The sequence below is a fragment of the Rhinoraja longicauda genome, chromosome 20 (assembly GCF_053455715.1).
Source record: "Rhinoraja longicauda isolate Sanriku21f chromosome 20, sRhiLon1.1, whole genome shotgun sequence".
Lineage (NCBI taxonomy): Eukaryota > Metazoa > Chordata > Chondrichthyes > Rajiformes > Arhynchobatidae > Rhinoraja > Rhinoraja longicauda.
Genome location: NC_135972.1, coordinates 30,286,369 through 30,307,267, shown reverse-complemented (window position 1 = coordinate 30,307,267; position 20,899 = coordinate 30,286,369).

Genomic DNA, 20,899 nt, shown 5'->3' with positions numbered 1-20,899 from the left:
CAGCAGGTCAGGCAGCATCTCAGGAGAGAATGAATGGGCGACGTTTCGGGTCGAGACCCTTCTTCAGACTCTACCTCGACTCCATCCTATCCCCCTGGTCAAATCCCTCCCCACCTACGTCCAAGACACCTTACATGCTCTTCATCTCCTCAATAACTTCCGTTTTCCAGGCCCCCACTCCCTCATCTTTAAAACTCCTCCTCCCTTTAAACCCTTCTTATCAGTTGATGTCTTTTGAAACTCATAGTTGAATCTACTTCTGCTGCTTCATCTGGCAGTTTATTCCAGGTATAAACTACTCTCTGAGTGAAAGAGCTCTCCCCAAGATCCATCTAAAATCTCTGCTCACTCATGTTAAGCCGATGACCTCTAGTTTTAGAATCCTCCACTCCAGGAAAAAGACTGTGAATGTTCACTTTATCGATGCCCATCATGCTGGTGTATACTTCAATAACATCAGCCCTCATCCTCCTATCCTCTAAAGACGTCCCAAGCCAATCCAACCTCTTCCTATAGCTCAAACCTGCAAATCCTGGTAAAATCCTGGCGAATCTCTTCTGCACCATTACCAAATTAATGACATCCTTCCCGTAGCTGGCCGATCAGAACTGCACACAGTGCTCCAAGCGTGGTCTCACTAACAACTTGTGTAGCTGTATCATGATGATCCAACTTTTCACACAATAACCTTCCCAATGAAGGCAAGTCTTCACTAATCTCTGCATCTGACTCAGCACTTTCAGAAAAGCGTGCTCCTCTGCTTCTGGATTTCATTGTTCTAAAACACTGTCCGTGGCTCTACCATTTACTGTGTAAACCGAGCCCTAGTTTGACATACCAAAGTGCAACACCTCATATTTGTCAAAGTTAAATCCCATTTGCCATTTCTCGCCGTACCCTCCCAAATGATCTAGATCCTTTTGTAAGCCTTGATATCCTTCCTCACTGTCCTCTATACTACCAATTTTGGGGTAATCTGCAAATTTACTAGCAGTGTCAACTGCATTGTCATCCAGTTTGTTAATGTAGACAACAAACAACAGTGGAGCCAACACTGACACTTGTGCACACCACTGGTCTCAGTCTTCCTCTCAGAAAAACAATCCTCCACAATTACCCCTTAGCTCCTTCCTCAAAACCAAATTTGAATCCAATTGACTAGCTCACCAGTGATCCAAGTTTCCAGACTGGCCCACCGCGCAGGACCTAGATTTCACGTTATTTCTGATATCTGAGTAAAACAAAAGGTGGTTTTGCAGGGAGGCTGCAAAGTTACAAACACCGATGTCTCGAAAGTTGGTATTAAAACTAGTTATTTTTGAAATGCATTAATAACCTTAACTCGGCATGCTTTCAAACTCAGGCTTTCTGAGGGAGTGAATATTAGAAATATAGTGAATATTGAAGAGGACTATAACGGATTAAAGGAGGACATTGACAGATGAGTAAAACGTGGCATTTAACAAAGGGGTGTGAAATTATTCATTTTATCATATCATATCATATCATATATATACAGCCGGAAACAGGCCTTTTCGGCCCTCCAAGTCCGTGCCGCCCAGCGATCCCCGCACATTAACACTATCCTACACCCACTAGGGACAATTTTTACATTTACCCAGCCAATTAACCTACATACCTGTACGTCTTTGGAGTGTGGGAGAGTAGGAATATTGAGGAGAAACACATTCAATTATACGGTACAATTTTAAGGAAGGGTCTCAGGAATAGATAGAGCTTGGTACAATGACAGAGATCGTGACAGGACAGGTTGAGAAGACTGTTAATCATTATTAGCTTCATGAACGGAGAAGAGTGAGATAATTATGCCAACCGTTTCACAACCCTGGTTAAACCCTGGAGCTCCAAACTGGGTGATGGTTTAGTTGTAGAGGAGATTGAATGCAAAAATACCAGGGTTGAAAGGCTTCAAAGGCTTGGAGTATCTGCAAAGTCTAGTTTAGTTAAGTTTAGTTAAGAGTTACAGTGCGAAAACAGGCCCTTCGGCCCACCAAGTCAGCACCGACCAGCGATCCCCGCACATTAACACTATCCTACGCACACACTAGGGACAATTTACAATTTACACTTATACCAAGCTAACTAACCTACAAATCTGTATGTCTTTGGAGTGTGGGAGGAAACCGAAGATCTTGAGAAAATCCACGAGGTCACAGGGAGAACGTACAAACTCCGTACAGACAGCACCCGTAGCCAGGATCGAACCCAGGTCTCGGGCGCTGCAAGTGCTGTAAGGCAGCAACTCTACCGCTGCGCCACCGTGCTGCATGCTGCGCCTAATAAATATAGAATATAGAATGTGTAAAGCCTAATAAAAAGAGAATACTTTCTAAATGTTTGCTCCTGGCTGGGGACATCTTCATGGTGAGTACATGTTGGAAATCAGAGTCTTTGGCACTTGGCCTTCTATTCAAGCATCTTTTGCATATAATCGCTAAATTGCTCTCTTGATAGTTGTAGCTTCCATCTCATAGATGCACAATATCAAACAATGACCTCTTTGGTCTAAAGTCTCAATAATATAACAAATGCCTCTCACTGAAATAAAGTGAAGCATTATGCAATTTGAGGAGACACTACTGAATAATGAATAGTATTCTGTCTGTATAATGTGTTCATGCTCATTATTTAAATTGTCAAGTTCACCGTCTACTGAATAAATTATTTTCTAAAATGTTGTTCAATCAATTTCCTCATTTCGGGACTAAGTGATCTCCATCATCCCATAGTTGCATAAGCATTTCCTAATCTGTTCTTAGACAGAGAGGATTAACCCACTAGTGGGTCAACAGGAAGAGAAGTGACTTCAGGCACGTTTGTGGGCAAGCATGGAATAAAAAGAACAACGAACAAAATAAATAGCATTTCTTATGAATGTTTAATTTAGAGTCATAGAGTCACACAACGTGGAAACAGGCGCTTCAGCCCAACATGTCCCATCTACACTAGTCCTACTTGCTTGGCCCATATCCCTCTAAGCCTGTCCTATCCATGTACCTGTCTAATTGCTTCTTAAACGTTGCGATAGTCCCTGCCTCAATTACGTCCTCTGGAGTTTAACGTTTAATTTTCCCAAAGTTTTTTCAATGGTTGCCTTAAGACTCAAATGTTATCAGAATTTTTTAGAACAGCGGGTCGTGATATTAATGTTTAATAGATTTACCAACTACCCGTAACACATGTGAAGCCTTGCTGATGATTAATATGATTGTAAACCAATCGAAGTGAAAGAAGCATTTCAAACTGTAGAGTGCTGCATCGCATCTGAAGGGAAATAAATGGCACCTCAAGGACTGGTTTCATAGTCACCACAAAGCCAGTGACAATGTATTGTACATACCAATTAGCAGATCACTGAATAATGCAGTTCCCAATATTCATTCATCAGTATTAAAATTCAATAGGTATCCTTGTGATTGCAAAACAGACACAAATGTGCTTGTCTACCATCCACGCGAAACTTGCAGTGAATCTGGAAACAGCAGTACCATAATGATAAGTTGGTAGCAATGTATTTATTTGTGGGATGAGAAATATATTTCTCACTACAAGAGTAGATGGGTGGCACGGTGGCGCAGCGGTAAATTTGCTGCCTCACAGCGCCAGAGACCCGGGTTCGCTCCCAACAACGAGTGCTGTCTTTACAGCTGTCTTTGCTGAGTTTATATGTTCTCCCTGTGATCTGCGCGGGTTTTCTCCGAGATCTTCGTTTTCCTCCCACACTCCAAAGGTTTGTAGGTTAAGTGGCTTGGTATAAATGTAAATTGTCCCTGGTGTGTGTAGGACCGCTGAGTTTCCTCCAGGCACTCCGGTTTCCTCCCCCATCCTGAAGACGCGTGGGTTTGCAGGATAGTTGTCCTCTGAAAATTGCCCCTTGTGCACCAGGAGTGCATGAGAAAGTGGAATAAACGTGGGTCTATTGTGAACGGGTGATCCATGGTCGGTGTGATCTTGGATGGGCAGAAGGGGCTCTTTCCATGCTGTATTGCTAAACTAAACTAAAACTTTGTATCTTGCTCCCCAGTTACAATGCCCCCGGTATAGAGATGGTAGCCTGGACTGCGTACTCCAATCTCTGAAATAGACGCTGAATTTATTAACACCACCAACAATGCCAGTATTTTCTGTCCATCCCTAAGCATCCCTGAATTGACGAGATAGTTAAGATTGAACTACACCGGTGGGTCCGATGACACATACATGCCATTGAAGGTAAGGTTGGCAGACTGAATTTCTAAAGGACAATAAAGAACCAGATGATTTTTCTCGTGTGATACCAGTAGATGTCTATTTCGTCTCCAGAGAGAAGCGTTTATTTTTAATTCCAGATTTATTCCGTTTCATGACTTTCTGACTCAAGAAGAGAAAGTGTTATCACTGAGGCAAGACTAACACCTCCTTAGGATAAGATACTAAATAGTTATTGACTCATCTATATCCAAACATGCTAGGTAACCCACCATTTTAGCCTGTGAGCCGCAATGTGACTGAGTCATTTTTATCATACCAGTGGTACTAAAATAGAAAATCAACATCTATAAAGATAAAGACTTACTTTTATATACTGGATATCAATTCATCCAGTGCGTTCTATTAGGTAGCCCCAATGGTTTAAGCAAAACATTCCATATCAAGATAGACACAAAATGCTGGAAACATAGAAACATAGAAACATAGAAAATAGGTGCAGGAGTAGGCCATTCGGCCCTTCGAGCCTGCACCGCCATTCAATATGATCATGGCTGATCATCCAGCTCAGTAACCTGTACCTGCCTTCTCTCCATACCCCCTGATCCCTTTAGCCACAAGGGCCACATCTAACTCCCTCTTAAATATAGCCAATGAACTGGCCTCAACTACCTTCTGTGGCAGAGAATTCCACTCTCTGTGTGAAGAAATGTTTTCTCATCTCGGTCCTAAAAGACTTCCCCTTATCCTTAAGCTGTGACCCCTGGTTCTGGACTCCCCCAACATCGGGAACAATCTTCCCGCATCTAGCCTCTCCAACCCCTTAAGAATTTTATATGTTTCTATAAGATACCCCCTCAGTCTTCTAAATTCCAGCGAGTACAAGCCTAGTCTATCCAGTCTTTCTTCATATGAAAGTCCCGCCATCCCAGGGATCAATCTGGTGAACCTTCTCTGTACTCCCTCTAAGGCAAGAACGTCTTTCCTCAGATTAGGAGACCAAAACTGCACACAATACTCCAGGTGCGGTCTCACCAATGAGTAACTCAGCTGGTCAGCCGGCATCTCTGGAGAACAGGAATAGGTGATGTTTTGGGTTAAGACATTCCTCAGACTGAGAGTCAGGGGAGAGGGGAACTCTTAGTCTGAGGAAGGGTCTCGACCCATAACGTCACCTATTCTTTTTCTCCAGAGATGCCGCCTGACCCGCTGAGTTACTCCAGCATTTTGTGTCTATTTTCAGTGTAAACCAGCATCTGCAGTTCCTTTCAACATAATTCCATATCAAGATTCAGTTTGCTATACTTAATTAATGCAGCGAGATGTCTGGCTGAAAGTCTTGAATAAAATGGAAGAAAAGTATATCCATTATTATGTTAAATTACAAAAGTGAAGAAAACTTGAAGTCTTGGTGTGGCTGTCATTGATTCACATAGATTTAAAATTGGCTTAATTTCCCCTACATTCCAGAGAGTATTGTGCACAAAAAGTACTTGGTCTATAGACAACCAAGGATTCTGGGGATCAGTCAGAACTGTAGAGTTGAGGTCAACTCTCAGACCAGCGATGCTGTTATTGAACAACACAGCATACTCGAGCCAGCATTTCCCCACCTAGCATAATTAACCTATGGGTTTATTTCTCCCTAATCGTCTGTCTCCTTAAACTCTGACCGCTCCAGACTGCAGTCTTTGAGGAAATCATAGGCTGTTTTCCATTCAAATGCTTCTTTCAACTTTTCCATTTATCTTGGAGCTGGCTGTTTGTTCTGTTTCTGTCAGTCTGAAGAAGGGTCTCGACCTGAAACGTCACCCATTCTTTCTATCCGGAGATGCTGCCAGTCCCGCTGAGTTACTCCAGCATTTTGTGTCTATGTTCTGTTTCTCTCCTATCTCCTGGTATGTACTTTCAAATTCATTCTATGCATCAGTCCCATCTTGATGTTACTGCTACTGAATTACTAAGCATACAACTCTACTTCTTGGCCAGTACTTTAAATTATTTTCTCTCCTCTGGTACAGTCCTTGTATTTTTTAAGAACACTGAGGTTACTGTGCCACTCTTGTGCTGCCTGCTCGAAAATAACTTTCTGATCTGTACTTTTTATATTGTTCTACCTCCAACTTTTATTTAGCGATACAGGCGGAGACAGGCCCTTTGGTCAACCGAGTCCACGCCGACCATTGATCATCTGCGCACTAGTTCCATGTTATCCCACTTTTGATTCCTACACACTGGGGACAATTTACAGAAGCCAATTAACCTACAACCCTGCACATCTTTGGAACTTGGGTGGAAACTGGAGCACCCGGAAAAAAACCCATGTGGTCACTGGGAGAACGTACAAACTCCACACAGACAGCACTCATAGTCAGGATCGATCCCTATGTGAAGCAACAGCTCTACTGTTGTGCCACTGTGCCATCCAAGTTTCCAGTCCATGTGGAGCTGTGAGAAGGAATATTAATTCCCCCGATTTACATTAAAACAGTATTTACACCTTGATTAATAGGGTAATAACTCAAGCAAGTGTTAGTTATCATACAATGAATTGTTGCTTAATTAAGGCAAAACCAATATTCATGCACAAGATATTGTTAAATTGCACAAAAATATACATTGAAACTATGAAATCCAGACTACCTTGAATGATTTATACGTCCAGGGACCCAATTTCTGACAATCGACTTATTGTTTAATTTATCCTTAAGCATTGTGTCTTAAAATATTGATTAACTAATTCATAATGTAGAAAGGCCTCATTGTAAATACACTGCCTGAATAGTTTTTACACACCGGGAAGGAATTGTTTTACTGAGTCAATAGTATATTTCCCAGTCAGTTTTTTTGTTAACTAATAATGAATAAAAATTGAATTTGATTTAAAGAAATAAACATTCCACGCGCTCTCTTGTAACTCTTCCCACTGTGTTAGGAACATTACCTCTCAATGGATCTTCCCCTTGATTAGCAAGTGTTACACCTAACATTAGTCAAATACTCTGTTAGCTTCCTTACTTTATCAGTCTTAGAAATCAATATCCATTATATCCCTTAATGTCTTCACTAATCATAAAGATTCTAATTAGAATCTCTGGCTAATGGGCTGTTTTGCTATTTTTTCCACAGTTCAATAAAGACCTATAACATTCTTGATAATGTCTTTTAACAACTACACATAAAGCCCATCATTATCTAAAATCCAGAGATGAAAGCCTTCCCTCTCATCATTAGAGTAGATATTCGGAAACTCTTCTTGATGATCTCAAGGGACCAATTTTATTGCTTGCTTCAAAATATAAAATCCCTTCGAAGTAATACTCTAAATTTATTAGCGGAGAAATGCTTTGTTAGTTTCCATGCTCGGATGATCTGGTGGCCGCGGCCTCATGGGGTGGACCCCACGAGCCGCTGCTTGCCCACCGAAGACCAGGGAGGACGGAGCTGGTGACACGGCGGGAGAGGAGAGAGGCCATTAGGAGAGGAGAGGGAACCGGGGTCTGGTCTACTGTGCCATCGAGGTCGGCTCGCCCCCAGGGCGCAAAGGAGGAAGGGCGAGGGGAGGACGTGGTTTGCTGGTCGATGGTGGAAGGCGATGGCTGGAGGCCGCACAGCAGCCTGGGGCTTGCCTGGATCTTAACAACTGGAGCATGGACTGGACTTGGAAATGGCGCCAAAACAAGGCGCCTCTTGCATGTGGATTCAGTCGACTATTTCTAATCAGGAGTGGTATGGTGAATCTCTAACGGTCTGTTTGCAAGAAAATAATTTCACCGTGCGTTTGCACTCCGCACATGTGACAATACAGCACCATTGAACCATTGCATTAACTGGCATAGAAAAGATCTAACACCCTCAATTCAAGGAGTGCACTAGAAAAAAAAAACAATGTTGCTTTAGCGAAGCTTTAATAACGTCAGTATTTTGGGCCAAGAATGTAAGTAAAAAGCAGAATAGATTTTTAGCACACTTAAACATTTATGTTCCATGGCAATGATATGTGGAGCATTTCTAAGCAGTCAATTGTACAGCTTAGTTACGTTGTCAGGAGGAGACAGCAACAGACATTAGACTTTTGAGATACAGCGCAGAAACAGGCCCTTCAGTCCACCAAGTCCGCGCCGACTAGTGATCATCCTGTACACTAACACTATCCCACACACTAGGGACATTTTACAATTCTTTACTGAAGCCAATTAACCTACAAAACGGTGTCTTTGGAGTGTGGAAGGAAACCAGAGCTCCCAGAGAATCCTATGCAGTCACAGGAAGAACGTACAAACTTCATGCAGACAGCACCCAAGGGTCAGGATCGAACACGGGTCTCTGGCCCTGTAAGGCAGCAACTCTACTGCTGTGCCACCCCTATTGATGTTTCAGGTCGGGACCCAGGAACCTGGATTTTCAAGGAATTAATCATGTGCAGGCAGATGAGATTAGTTTGGCTTGGCATCATGTTTAGCACAGGCATTGTATGCTGTGGGTCCTGTTCCTATGCTGTACTGTTCTATGTTCTATGTCCTATTTCACACATGATAAAATGCATCCCCCCCTGCCCCTACCACCCCATTAATATCTGATAAAATTATGACAAAACCTTTTACAGGAGTTTGGTCCTTCCCCAGAATGCCAAGAGTCTAAGAGCAGCTTATTACCAGGATATCCTGTGTACTATGCCCTTATTGTGTTCTTATTTTTGTTTTTGTGAATTTTCCAACTAACGTACCTCAATATGGTTAAAGTCTCATGACCTTGTGCCACCTTTATTGCTCCATCCAGGAGAGTGACTGACTCCAGGTGAAAACCTTGCACTATTATGTTCTCAATGAAGTAGCAAAGGCACATTGACTTCAGCTGAACTATGTTTCAGAAGCAGTGTTCAATTTGCACGTGTTACTGCTTCACACATTTGGCATGGCATATACAAAGGATAAATTCCTAGCCTTTTTAAAATCTGTTTCTTAACTGTGGCTCTTTCCACATTTGCGATACATACACCTGACCTTTGATGTTCTCACATTTGATCTTACTTATTTTTCCATTCAATATATTCATGACCAAGCTCTCATCTCATTCCTCGCTTTTAATCTTGTTCCCCATTTATAATTGATTCATTTGATTTTCTTCTCTTGCACCGTTTCTTCTATAATCTGTCCATCTCTTTGGATAATCTTCACTTCCCTATTAATTATTCTGCGACTGCATCAACATCCTCCCATCTGCTATTGAGGAACAATTACAGGAAGTGTTGTTATTTGATCTATTTCCTGCCATTGGCACCATAGCAACGAGGAAATGCTTGATCATCACTGATGGCCAGGTTTGTTATGGGGCACTCAGGGACATTTAACATTTAATTGGTCATAACCACTGCGCAATTGATCAACTGCACAATCTATGTTATATTCAAATGACATTCATAAACATGCTCTGAATTCAGTTCAGTTTAGAACTCAGGACACAAAATGTTGGAGTAACTGAGCAGAAGAGGCAAAGAGAAGATCATTAGCAGAGGGAAGACATCTGGAGAGCAGGAATGGGTGACGTTTCGGGTTCAGGCCCTTCTTCAGACTGGGAGTCAGGGGAGGGGGAGATGCAGAGATAAGGAAGTGTACGGTGTGAGAACGAGACATCAAAGGGGATGGAGATCAAGGAAAATGTACAATAGATCATTGTTAGCTTGGAGAAGGTAACAACGAAGCAAACAGAGATAAAATGTAATCAGGGACAGTCAGACTGGTCAGAGAACTGGGAAAGAGGGGGGTGGATGGAGAGAGAGGGAAAGTAAGAGTTATTTGAAGTTAGAGAAATCAATATTCATACTGCTGGGATGTAAGCTGTCCAAGCGAAATATGAAGTGCTGTTCCTCCAATTTGTGCCGGGCCTCACTCTGACAATGGAGATGTGGCAGAAAGGTCAGTGTGGGAATAGGACGGGGAGTTAGTTCAGTTTAGTTTATTGTCCCGTATACCGAGGTACAGCGAAAAGCTTTTGTTGCATAAAATCCAATTAACCTGTTCAGTGCCACCCTCGAGTATACTCGGGTCATGGCCAAGAGTGAAAGAAAAACGTGGCAGTGAACAGGTTAATGTTTCGGGCATTGTGGTTTGCAAGACTGCATCTTTGCATCCTCCGAGGTCCATTGTAATCGTTTACCACCCACACTCACCTTGACTCCTAATGTGCACCAGGAAAGCTGCTAAGAATGTATTTTTACCACCCCAATACATTGGTGGGTGACAAATGGTGAGGCCACATTTGGAGTATTGTGTTCAGTTTTGGTCACCCATCTCTATGGAGGGTGTCATTAAGCTGGAAAGAGCAAAGAGAAGATTTACAAGGGCTCGAGGGCCTGAACTATATGGAGAGGTTGGGCAAGAAAAAACTCTATTTCTTTGTGTGTAGGAGACTGAGGGATAAAAACATAAAGAGAATTGATAGGGTGAATGCACAAAGTCTTTTACCCACAGTAGGGGAATAAATAACCAGTGGACATAAGTTTAAGGCAAGAGGGGCAAGATTTATTATGGAAGTGATACCTTTTCACACAGAGGGTGGTGGGTCTATAGAACGAGCTGCTAGAGGAGGTAGTTGAGGCAGATACTATAACACCCTTTTAAAAACACGTACATGGGTAGGAAAGTTTTAGAGGGATATGGGCCAGATGCAGGCAAATTGGATAAGCTTAGATGGGGCATCTTTAATTGTTTGAATAAAGATTCCCAGGGTGCAGTGGAGTGATTTGAGCCCATATTTTCAGGTAAATAGCCCTGACCTCAGTATTACTACCCAGTATTGATGTTGATTCAGAATATACAAAAACTCAACATCCACATCTCTCTTGTGGTTGAGGGTGCCAAATATTCACAAACCTCTCAGGGAAGGAATTTCCCTTCAACTCATTCTTAATTGTTAATTATTGGATCCATGGTCACTTTCACATTTTAACCACGAGAGATTTTCCAAGGAGAAATGCTTCAAGAATGTTGAAAAGATGTGGCAACCTCATCAGATCCAAGGAATCATGGGCTCAAAATCATTCAAACTAACAACGGCAGTGACTGACTCAGGTCTTGTTGACAGGGGCATGTGGACCCAAGTACAACTGGTGGAAAGAGGGAAGAACGACCCAGACAAACCTCCTGGGGCAGAGGTCCTACATTGGCCTCATTCACCATCTCAAAGTCTGAACCTTGCACTTGGTCCACTAAAGCCTACTGGATCTCTTGGTTAGTAAACATTTAACTTATCTTCCCATTCCCATACTGACCTTTATGTCCCAGGCCTCCTTCATTGTCAGAGTGAGACCACACGCAAATGTGGGAAAACCAACTCATATTCTGCTTGGGAGGCTTACAACCCAAAGCTTTGAACAATCAATTCTCCAATTTTAGGGAACGACAAAACCCTCCCACTTTCCATTTTTCCCCAATTCCCACCCTCCCCCTTTCCTCCCTCCCCCTATAACCCACCTGAACGTGCACCGATTTTCCCCCTCCCCCTCAACCTACATTTCTTCCTCTAGCTTCACAAATCACAACTCTTCAATCCTTCTGTCTTTTCAGTTTTTCATCTACTTCTCAAAACCCCACCTTACCTGTATCAGCGTATTACCTGCCAGGCTTTGTCCTGTCGTTATTCTCTCTTCCAGCTTTCTACCCAACACCTACAATTAGTCTGAAACATCACCTATCCATGATCTCCAGAGATGCTGCCTGGCCCACTGAGTTACTCAAGCACTTTGTGTCTTTTCTTGGAAACCAGCATCTGCAGTTCCTTGTATCTAAACTTCAGCCACAGTTGCTCAATATAACTAAAGTGGAAGCAAAATCAGATGCTTGATTACTAGTTTAGTAATTAATCACTCATTACCATTCAAATTGTGTCTGTGGTGATGTGTTAACGGTGGGAAGAGAATGTATGGGAATGTTGTTTGAAGGCAGGAGATGTGCCATTTGGCCAGAAAGAGGCAATTTAGAGACCGAAAGACCATAAGACATTCGAAAAAGAATTAGGCCATTTTACTCATCATGTCTGCTCTATTGTGTAGGAAGGAACTACAAATGTTGGTTTAAACCGAAGATAGACACAAAAACCTGGAGTAACTCAGCAGGTCAGGAATAGGTGATGTTTCGAGTCGAGACTCTTCTTCAGAGTCTGAAGAAGGGTCTTGACCTGAAACGTCACCTGTTCCTTTTCTCTAGAGTTGCTGTCTGACTGGCTGATTTACTCCAGGTTTTTGAGTCTGCTCGACTGACCAATTTTTTCCTCTCAACCCCATTCTCCTGCCTTCCCCCTCATAACTTTTAATGCCCTTCATAATTAAGAACCTATCAATCTCCACTTTTAAAATGCCCATGTCTTGGCCTCCACAGACATCTGTGGCAATGACTTCCACAGATTCATCAGCCTCTGACAAAAGACATTTCTCCTCATCTCCATTATAATCAACTAAGGAGGACACTACCTTTGTCTTTTCATTCTCTTCTTCTACCAGACCCTGCTGCACCAGAGCAGCTCGCTGTAAGACTGGCGACGGGGGCTGAATGCTGGTGGTGTTGATCAGTACACCACACAGATGACCATCCTGATTCTTGACAACAATGCCCCTGAATATTGTCGGGCTGCCCTAAGACAGTCTGAAGAAGGGTCTCGACCTGAAGCATCACCTTTTCCATTTCTCCAGAGATGCTGCCTGACCCGCTGAGTTACTCCAGCACTTTGTGCCTATCTAGAGAAGGACAGGTGGATGAATGATCTGCTCCCTTGCATGTTTTGTGCCACTGCAAGTCTCACTGTGTGCAGATCTCCCACATGCCTATTGTTGAGGAGCTGGAGTCACAAGTCATGTCATCAGCAATCAGTTCTTTAATGATCAGTGGTTTTATGCTCTATCATGATTGTTCAGATGCAGATGGCACGGCAGACTGCTGCAGAACGAGAGCTTTATCACTGCTGCCAAGGTGCTGGGCTTGGACATGCACATTGGGCTGTGTACACTCACCCACCAGCTGAATACCTAGACACTGGAACCCTTTCAGATTACAGTATACCTGACTCGATCCTCACATGACGGCGTACGTGAAGTCAGGGTCACCACAGAACAGACTGCAATTCCAGCAAAGCCATGCATTCATCCGACCTGCGTGTTTTCAGCAACTGGGAATTGTTGTGCAACCGTAGAGTTGCGGCTTCACAGCGCCAGAGACCCGGACTCGATCGTGACTACAGGTGCTGTCTGTACGGAGTTTGTACGTTCTCCCTGTGACCACGTGGGTTTTCTCAGGGTGTTTCTGTTTGTTCCCACGCTCCAAAGACGTACAGATTTGGAGGTTAATTTAGCTTTGGTAAAAACTGTAAATTGTCCCTGGTGTGTAGGGAGGTGCTATTGTACAGGGTGGTCGCGGCACGGACTAGGCGGGCCAAAGGGCCTGCTTCCATACTGTATCTCTAAACTAAAGTATGCTAAACTAAATGTTGAAACAAAGAACTGCAGATGCTGGTTTATAGCAAAGATAGACATAAAGTACTGGAGTGACTCAGCAGGTCAGACAGCATCTCTGGAGAAAAAGGATAGGTGATGTTTCGGCTTTGGACATGTCCCAACCCAAAACCTTTTCCTTATCCTTTTTCTCCAGAGATGCTGCCTGACCCGTTGAGTTACTCCAGCACTTTGTGTCTATCTTTGGAATTAAATGCTGAATTTCCAGAGTATCAGTGACCTTCTTTACGTAACAGAAAACGACAAACTGTGAGATGTCGCAAATATCTCCAACCGCGGCCTGGAAGGAGTTCGATTGGCAAAATCTTATTTTCACAATGACCTTGACATTCACTGATGTGGAGACTGGCTTCGCAAGCTGATTAATGTCACGATCTGCGTATTTCTGGCTGGCAATACCTGCATTTGCACTTCTATCAATATGGCATCCATAGTGATTCAAGCCACATCAGAGATCAGACTGCGCCCCGGAGTCACGATCACTAGAAGTAAAAGTCACGCACCGAATGAAAATCACTCAAGGGGAGGTTCACCATGTGCTACGCTACATGCCTCAGGAGTGCATTTTTTAATCATGAACTCACCACATGGGATTCCTGCTAAGTTGTTTCTGTGTCCTAGCACAGTGAACCAAGAATTAATAGGCCGTTATCTAATCAAGGACTCCAGAAGTCAGATTCCTCTCCTCACCCACTGAACTGGAAATAGAATTGTTTCACAGGACTCCACGCTAGAAAAGCACTCCTCCCCCATCTCACAAAGGCAGATGTATTAGAATAAAGTTTTACTGTTTTTGGAGAGAACACAAGGTGCTGGAGTAACTCAGCAGGTCAGGCAGCATCTCTGGAGAACAAGGATAGGTGATGTTTTGGGTCAGGATCCTACTTCCTGATCCGAGAGGTCACCTATACATGTTCTCCAGAAATGCTGCCTGACCCACTGAGTTACACCAGCACTCTGTGTCCTTGTAAGCCAGCTTCTGTAGTTCCTTGTTTCTACTGTTTCTGGAGACCCCACTTTATTTTTCCAAATCTTTTCCATTATCGCACTCAACCTAATGCATCCCCGTTAATATCCATGCCAATGTTCAATAAGATAACATGTAAAGGGAGTGTACATTAAAGTTATTAATAATAAGTTGTATTTATATGTTGCCTTTAGTTAAATGTTCATTTGAAGACTGTCCACACAGCTGTACAGCACCAAAACAGGCCCTTCGGCCCAGCTCGCTCATGCTGTCAAGGTTCTATCACTAAGTTAGTCTATTCGTCTGCTTGTAGGCTATATCCCTCAAACCTTTCCTATCCATGTCTCTGACTAAATATCTCTTGGACTTTATTATGGCACCCCTCTCTGCAGCTTCCTCGGGTAGCTCATTCCACATACACACTGCCCTCTGTAAACGGGAAATAAATCTGCTTGGGTCTCTTTTAAATCTTTCCCTCTCACTTCAAATCTATGCCATCTAGCTCTGGACTCCTCTGCCTAGGAGAAGAGACTGACAATTCATCTTATCTATGCCTCGTATGATTTTGTACAATGAGGTCAAGCCTCAGTCTCTTATGCTCCAAGGAAAAAGTCCCAGCCATTCCAGTCTCTCCTTCTATCTCAAACTCTTCAGTCCTTTCTTCATCATGGCATTTCTTTCCACGTATCCTTTCAACTTAATGACATCTTTCCTATAACTGTGGCTACCTGCCTTGTCACTTTTAGGGATCTGTTATCTGTATACCTCGGTCCCTCTCTTCTACAACACTGTCCAAGGTCCTACTATTTGCTATGTATGCTATGCCCTGGTTTAACTTACTAAAATGCTTCACCACACCACAAATTAAATTCCACCAGCCATATTCCTTAGCCCACTTCCCTCGTTGATCCAGAATCTTTTGTACATTTTAGATGCCTCATTGTCCACTGTACCACCAATTTTGCTGCCATCCACAAACTTACTACTTACTAGGGCGGCACGGTGGCGCAGCGGTAGAGTTGCTGCCTTACAGCGAATGCAGCGCCGGAGACTCAGGTTCGATCCTGACTACGGGCGCTGTCTGTACGGAGTTTGTACGTTCTCCCCGTGACCTGCGCGGGTTTTCTCCGAGATCTTCGGTTTCGTCCCACACTCCAAAGACGTACAGGTACGTAGGTTAATTGACTGGGTAATATGTAAAAATTGTCCCAAGTGTGTGTAGGATAGTGTTAATGTGCGGGGATCGCTGGGCGGCACGGACTCGGTGGGCCGAAGGGCCTGTTTCCGCGCTGTATCTCTGAATCTAAAAATCTTAACTACATGGTCATCCAGATCATTAATATAGATGTTGAATATCAATGGACTTAGCATTTGGCCTCTTGACTCACCACTGGTCATGGCTTCCAGTAAGAAAGCCAACCCTCCACTACCACCCTCTAACTCTCTCCACCAAGCCCATTCTGAATCAAATTGGCTAACATGGGTCTGAATCCCATGTAATCTAATCTTCTGGAGTAGCCTGCCATGCAAGAGCTTGTGGAAGGCCTTGCTAAAGCCCATAGGCCCAATTTCTACCGCCCTGCCCGCTTGGTAACCTCCTTTAAAAAAATCTAGTAAATTTGTGAGACATCATTTCCCACGCACGTGCTGACTACAAGTGTAGGAAGGAACTGCAGATGCTAGTTTACACCAAAGATTCTCCAAACAAAATGCTGGGGTAACTCAGCGGATCAGGCAGCATCTCTGGTGAAAAGGAATAGGTGACGTTTCGGGTCAAGACCCTTCTTCAGACTGTGAGTCAGGGTAGAGGGAAATTAGAGATATGAAAAGGTACAAAGAACAAATGAATGAAATGTATGCAAAAGGACAAATCAAAGCCAGCAACGATGATCAAGGAAAGGTGGAGCCCACAATGATCCATTGTTGGCTGCAGAGAAGATGATAACGAGTGGATGCAAACAGTGAAACTTAGCAGGATGACAGTGAAACTTGTAGGACGATTAGGGTGGGTGTCGGATGGAGAGAGAGAGAACGCAAGGGTTGCTTGAAGTTGGAGAAATCGATATTCATACCGCTTATATTCATAACACATACAGCTTACAACCCTGCGATATGAACATTGATTTCTCTAACGTCACCTATTCCTTTTCTCCAGAGATGATGCCTGACCCTCTGAGTTACTCCAGCATTTTGTGTCTATCTGCCGTACCGACTATCCTGAATCAGTCCGCACCTATCCAAATGCTAGTAGATCCTGCCCTTCAGAATCTCATCCACTAACTTATCCACCACTGATGTCAGTCAATAGTCAATAGTCGTTTATTTGTCACATCCACATAAATGTGTAGTGAAATGAAACATTACCCGCAATTGAAACACTAAGACCACTAAGAATAATCAATAAAAATGCAATAACACATACAATCATAAACTAACACCAAACAAAAGAAACATCCATCACAGTGAGTCTCCTCCAGTCCCTTCTCACTGTGATGGAAGGCCAAAATGTCTTTTCTCTTCCCTGCCGTCTTCTCCCGAGGTCAGGCTGTTGAACTTGCCACGTCGGGGCGGTCGGGGCTCCCGACATTGGAGCGCCGCGCCGGACGGTGAAAGGTCCGCGGCCTATTCCAGGCCGCGCCGGATGGTGAAAGGTCCGCGGCGGGCCGACCCAAGCCCCGCGATTCGGGGCGGGCGAACACGCTGCCTCTGCCGCTGCCGGAGCTCCCGATGTCGGCCCCCACCCAGGGGCCTGCGGGCTTCCGACATCCACGCGGCCCGCGCCGGAGCCTCCGGAGACGAGTCGCAGCCGCTCCCGCAGCATCCGCAGGCAGCCAGCGCCGCAGGTGGTGAGTCCGGGCCACGGGCTCTGCGAACCAGAGCCCCAGGTGGTCCCAGGTGCATGGCCGGTGGTAGGCCGCAACGGGAACGGAGACACGACACAGAAACAAGTTCGTGTCTCCGTTCAGGAGAGAGAATTTTTTACAGTTCCCGTTCCCTCCCACCCCCCCCCCCCCCCCAAACATAACATACAAACACTACACCATATTAAAACTACAATTCATACAAAAACAACAAAAAACACAAAAGACAGACGGACTGCAGGCAAGCCGCAGCTGCGACGGCAGCGCTGGCTCCTCCTTCCAGAATCTGACTAGCCAGTAGTTCTTTGGCTTATTATTGCTTCCATTCCTAAATAAAGGCAAAATGTTAACAACTCTCCCATCTTTTGGCACCCCTCCCATGACTAAAGGTGATTCAAATATCTATGCGAGGCCCCAACAACTAGCTTCTCACAATGTCCAAGTATATGCCAAACAGGCTCCAGGGATTTATCCACCTTAATATGTTTTAAGGTCACCAGTAGGAAGGAACTGCAGATGCTAATTTACACCGAAGGTAGACACAAAATGCTGGAGTTACTCAGTGGGACAGGCAGCATCTCTGGAGAGAAGGAATGGGTGATGTTTCGGGTCGGGTCTGAAGAAGGGTTTCGACGCAAAATTTCTTCTCACCAGAGATGCTGCCTGTCCCACTGTTACTCCAGCATTTTGTGTCAATTTAAGGTCACCAGGACCTCCTCTTTTGTAATGTGCACATGTTCCAAGACATCACTATTCCTTTTCCTCTATTGTTTTAATTCCATGACCTTCTTCTCAGTAACATCACACATCTCCTGTTATCAAACAATTTTACATAGAAACATAGAAAATAGGTGCAGGAGAAGGCCATTTGGCCCTTTGAGCCAGCACCGCCATTCATTGTGATCATGGCTGATCATGCACAATCAGTAACCTGTCCCTGCTCCCCATATCCCTTGATTCCACCAGCCCCTAGAGCTCTATCTAACTCTCTTTTAAATTAATCCAGTGAATTGGCTTTCCCTGCCTTCTGTGGCAGAGAATTCCACAAATTCACAATTCTCTGGGTGAAAAAGTTTCTTCTCACCTCAGTTTTAAAAAGGCCTCCCCTTTATACTTAGACTGTGTCCCCTGGTTCTAGACTCCCCCAACATTGGGAACATTTTTCCTGCATCTAGCTTGTCAAGTCCTTTTATGATTTTATACGTCTCTATAAGAGCCCCTCTCATCCTTCTAAACTCCTGTGAATACAAGCCGAGTCTTTCCAATCTTTCTTCATATGACAGTCCCTCCATCCCAGTAATTAACCTTGTGAATCTACGCTGCACTGCCTCAATAGCAAGGATGTCCTTCCTCAAATTAGGAGACCAAAACTGCACACAATACTCCAGATGTGGTCTCACCAGCGCCCTATACAACTGCAGAAGGACTTCTTTGCTTCTATACTGAAATCCTCTGGTTATGAAGGCCAACATGTCACTAGCTTTCTTCATTGCCTGCTGTACCTGCACGCTTACTTTCAGTGACTGGTGTACAAGGACACCAAAGTCTCGTTGCACTTCCCCTTTACCTAATCTGACACCATTGAGATATAATCTGCCTCCTTATTTTTGCCGCCAAAGTGGATAACCTCACATTTATCTACATTATATTGCATCTGCCATGCATCTGCCCACTCACACAACCTGTCCAAGTCAGCCTGCAACCTCCTACCATCCTCTTCGCATTTCACACTACCACCCAGCTTTGTGTCATCCGCAAACCTGCTAGTGTTACTTCCAGTTCCATCAGCCAAATCATTAATATATATTGTAAATAGTTGCGGCCCCAGCACTGAGCCTTGCGGCACTCCACTCTCCACTGCCTGCCATTCTGAAAAGGACCCGTTTATTCCTATTCTTTGCTTCCTGTCTGCCAACTAATTCTCTATCCATGTCAATACCCTACCCCCAATACCATGTGCTCTAATTTTGCTCACCAACCTCCCGTGTGGGACCTTATCAAAGGCTTTCTGAAAGTCGAGATACACTACATCCACTGGCTCTCCTTCATCCATTTTACTTGTTACATCCTCAAAAAATTCCAGAAGATTAGTCAAGCAGGATTTCCCCTTCATAAATCTATACTGACTTGGACTTATCCTTTTACTGCTATCGAAATGCACCGTTATTACCTCTTTAATAATTCAGCATCTTCCTCACCACTGATGTCAGGCTAACTGGTCTGTAATTCCCCATTTTCTCTCTCGCTCCTTTCTTGAAACGTGGGATAACATTAGCTACCCTCCAATCCACAGGAACTGATCCTGAATCTATTGAGCAATGGAAAATGATTACCAATGCATCCACATTTTCTTGAACCACCTCCTTGAGGACACTGGGATGCAGACCATCAGGCCCTGGGGATTTATCAGCCTCAGTCCCATCAGTCTATCCAATACTATTTCTCGCCTAATTCAAATTTCTTTCAGTTCCTCTGTCTCTCTTGATCCACTGTCCACTAGCACATCTGGGAGATTGTTTGTGTCTTCCTTAGTGAAGACAGATCCAAAGTACCTGTTCAACTCTTCCGCCATTTCCTTGTAACCCATAGTAATTTCACCCGTTTCTGCCTTCAAAGGACCCACATTTATCTTTACTAATCTTTTTCTCTTAACATACCTAAAGAAGCTTTTACTGTCCTTCTTTATATTCTTGGTCAGCTTCGCTTCGTACCCCATCTTTTCAGCCCGTATTGGCCTTTTTTCTATCTTCTGTTGTCCTTTGGAAGTTGCCCAATCCTCTGGCTTCCCGCTACTCTTTGCTATCTTACACATCTTTTCTTTTAGTTTTATTCCATCTCTAACTTCCCTTGCCAGCCACGGTTGCCTCTTACTCCCCTTAGAATCTTTCTTCCTCTTTGTAATGAAATGATCCTGCATCTTCTGGATTATGCCCAGAAATGTTTGACACCAAAACAAACACAACGATATTAGGACTAATGACCAAGCACACTTTTAAAAGACTAAGACAAAAGAGACCATGCAGATGCTGCAATCTGGAACAAACGGAATGCTTGGAGAATTGGCCTCCATGGCAGCTCAAGGTGTTTGCCGACGTTTCAGGTCATGACCCTATATCGGGACTCAGGAAGAAGAGGGAAGATTGCCAGTATAAAGCAGAGTGAAGGAGGAGTGGGCCAGAAGCTGGCTCATGTTAGGTGGAACAATACAGGGGAGGGATAATCAGCAGATGGGACCGGGTGGGTGAGGGAGAAGCGGTAGGGGATGCAAAAGGTGAACAAAGAGAAAAGAAAGTTCAGTGAGTGTGTGGAGAGTGAAGAACACCCAGGGTGTGGGTTACAGAAATTGGAAAATTCTATGTT